This window comes from Frankliniella occidentalis, unplaced genomic scaffold (assembly GCF_000697945.3).
Source record: "Frankliniella occidentalis isolate FOCC.00 unplaced genomic scaffold, Focc_3.1 Scaffold17, whole genome shotgun sequence".
Taxonomy (NCBI): domain Eukaryota; kingdom Metazoa; phylum Arthropoda; class Insecta; order Thysanoptera; family Thripidae; genus Frankliniella; species Frankliniella occidentalis.
The window spans coordinates 3055695-3059493 of record NW_026267147.1 but is presented as its reverse complement, the minus strand read 5'-3'; positions in this window follow the sequence as shown (position 1 = coordinate 3059493).

The window sequence follows — 3799 nt, the reverse complement described above, 5'->3', positions numbered from 1 at the left end:
TTGGTTAAACAAATTCCTTACTAAAATTCTTTTCCGAAAATTTCTATCCATTAATTTTCCCTTGTTACGTTTTTTTGCCGCCGCGCGAGACAGTCGCGGCCGCGCCGAGGTGGAGGAGCAGGCTGTGGTTTCGCCGCGCGGCGACTCACTTTTCGGACAAGAGTGTCGAGCGGCGTGACGGCGCCGGGGGTCGGACGCGCGCACAGTGGTGCAAGCTCACTGGGAAAGCTGTTGTTTGGCACTCTGGCGTGAAATCCAGCCGAAAGGGCATATCTCACTCGCTTGAAATCCTACCCAGCCCTGCCCTGTGTGTGCGTGTGTGCGCGCTCTCGCTCCGGCGCAGCCCGGCCCGGCCGGGCTCACCCGAAACGTGCCGTTAACGGAATGGTGAGAAAAGGAAACTGAAAATCTGGGGTTAGTTTATTGAATACAAATAACATTTAAAAGATGATCAAAAACGAGACTGTGTTTTGTAGTCCCATTTTTCTGGTCGTATTGACTTACTTTTACTCACCGATTGCGACTAGGATTTTGCCACTTTTTAGCACCCCATTATTCCCCTTCCCCTCCTATGCCCGCAGTTTTCCTGACGGAAAGTGTGCTCGGACGCCTGTTTTCAGTTGCATGCCCCTGTGTGTTGTGTGTGTTTGCTGGGAGCGGTGAGTGTTTATTGGGGGTGGCTTTGGTGTTTGTTTTGTGTTTGTGGGTACGGTAGAAGTGCTTTAGCGACGGGGAGGAAGTGACGGGGTTGTCGTGTCAAGTGTGAAGTGCGACCGGAGGCGGAAGTGGGTAAAGCGACTGTGGAGTGGACTTTGAAGAGAAGTGGAGTGGTAAAGAACCGAAGTGCGGGGGGTGAATGCAAAGTGAAAGTGATCGTGAAGTGGACGGCGGCGTAGCGGGCGTGTGACGGCGTGTGACGGGACGACGTGGACGAAGTGATCATGAAGTGGGTGAAGAGGTGCTGAAGTGGAATTGATACTGAAGTGACTGTATGACAGCCGGAAGTGGGGTCAAAGCAACGACTGCGACGAAGAAGTTGGGAAAGGCGCTGCTTTGAGATGAGAACCGGCATCTCGTGCAAGTCGATCGTCTTGCACCTCAGCTCTCTGCTGGTGTCTCCGGCCGGCGTGCGGACCAAGGGCTGCTCGTGTGGATGTAATCTGATTGAGCTCGTCCTAATGTGCCTCGCGCCTTGTACTACGAGGCGCAGGCCGCAGCGGTGGCGATGCAGAACGCCCCGCCCGCCCCACCGTGTCGCCCCGCGCCCGCGCACCGCCGCCGCCCCGTCGTCAGTTTTACGCGACTTGAGGAAGGTGTCTCTGTGAGAGGGGCCTAACGCGTCTGTAATGTCAAGCTTCTATAGGGGATGCCACTGAAGAGTCTGCAGCGGCTGTCAACGAATACATCCACCTGCGCCGCGGTTTTTGAAATTCGTGTAACAATGTCCGAAATGCGTCTCCAATAAGATGTGAAACCGGAAAACCTCAACCCAAAACAGCTCTATCACTCTGTTCGTATGTGTTTATGTTTGGGGGGGGGGGTATAGGAATCTCGCTGTACCACGTGGACGTGTGGGACTCGTCGACTCGTCGTTAGTGTCTGGTCGCGGCGGGACTCCCAAGGGGTCACACTCACGTCACCGGGGCGGTACCCTGCCGGTGCAGCGCAGCGGAGCTTCAGTAATGGCTACTTTGTTCCTCTCAATTTGCTTTGTGCCACCTTCCAGGCCACTGGGCTAATGGCGGGGGCTGTCTCCATAGAATGTTCGTTACGAGAGTCGCGAGCAGAGGATGACCTTAACCGGAGAGGGAGAGAGAGTGAGAGGGAGACATTGGGGGGAGGGGGGAGGGGGGGAAATTCGAGGAGCAGATCAGACTCGAAAGCAATAAATCCGAAACGAACGATATTGTCTTGAGCTGAGCAAGGTGTTGCCTGCCTTATTGTATGATATAGTTGTCAAATTTGCTTTTTGTTGCCGCTAGACGCTGCATTGAATATCTCTGCATCCGAAGTATTTCGTGGGACAAACTCAAACGAGGGGAAGTGCCCATTATGGGGACGGTCGTACTCACCGAGATCTGAAGAAGTCCTTGCAAGGACTGACCATGGCTTAGATCCGGTCAGATCTGCTCCATCTGCTCTCTACACACACGGGGACTCGCCAAGTAAACATGGCGGATATGCCGAACCATCACTGCTCTGACAGATCTGCTGATGCCTGAACTCCCGCGAGCTTCCACCTCTCCAGAAGCCCTAAACCGTCACTACCACCGTGTACCCGCCACGACCACCATGGCGGCGTTTTCACAAGGACACAGCGGGCGCAGCAGAAAAGAAAGGTGGCAGAGATCGTGATCGTAAAAAAAATATCATTTCCGGTCCAATTGGTTCGCTGGATGGCGCGGCTGGCTCGTGTTGACAAATGATCCCCCCCCCCTCTCCGCCAGGTTTGGACAAATTATTTTATAGTGGCGGCCGGTTTTTCACGCCGGCTCACTTCACACCTCACTTGTTCAGCTCCAAATCCACAATGCGATCTCCTACCAGCCATGCTCGGACCGCCGGGCCGACTGCCAGCCACCACCCTCCCCAGCAGAGTGGGGCCGGGGAGGGGGAGGAGCGACACGGAGGGGGTTGTGATTCTCCGCTGGCCGCACGCTCGGTGTGTCATACACTTATTATCGTATCCCCCCTTGTGTATGGCCGCCCGTTTGCCAAAGAGACTTACTGACTGCCCGAGCAGATGCTCTTGTTGGCCGGTATGGAAAATTTTGCGCGCCAAAGAGAGAGACTGTCGTCGCGGGAGTGCCCGGCTGCTCGCCTTACCCTCCCACAACTGCGGCAAGTTTGGCGTCTCCTTGCATTATTGAGATGCTGACAACCGTGTAAGTATTGCTAATCACAATCACCCCGAGAAAGTGGCAATAACGATATGCAGGAAGGGGTCGCAGACTCCCAACTGAAATCGAACGTCAATTCTCACGGATTCTCCATAATGATTTTTTTAAAAATCAAGTCCTGTCGTCCTTTTCCCTCTAGCTCATTTCCTTATGTTCATGCAGAGGGCGATGCCAAGCCCAGGCTGCCGGGGAGGCTGAGGCTTGTCCTGTCTGGCGCCGGCCGGCCGCGCTGCCCCGTGCGTTGAGACCTCCATGCGAATATCGGTATCGGTTACGATTATGATTTGGATCCGATGGAATTTACTTATTGCATTCGCGAATATGACACCGCCAGCGTGCTCGCTGCGCATTTTCCTTCGTACTGCGACGTGGCTGGGATACCCTAGAAAAAAATATTAAGTGGACATATGTGCATACGAAAAGAACACGTCCTATAGAACATATTTGTCCTATGGTCCCGTTTTCAATTAAACTTACGTTTTGCGAAGCCAATCACTGAGGGACTGTGAGTGGGTATTTTACAGGTTTACTGAGCGACGGCGAGGAGTGAACGACACTTGGCTGATGCGTTGTACATGCCGGGATTTTGTTAATCTCGGAAACAACTTCGGAATGTGCCTTTTCAAACATTCTGAAAGTGTAAGACCACAAAAGTTGACTAAACTAAAACAAAAAAATTACCGTATAAACTAACCGAGGGGCGACCCCGACTCTGCATATCTGCGATTATAGACACTGCGGGGACCACTTCTGACCACTCAGTCCAGCGCGTGTGTGGGGAGGAGTGGGTGGGGGTGTTTCACATAAGGGGTGCGGACCGCGGCACTTCATAGTTTGAGCAGGCGGTGCTAAATGAGCGTTCGGATGCCATGGACACCGCTCCCCCGCCCCGCCGCTGG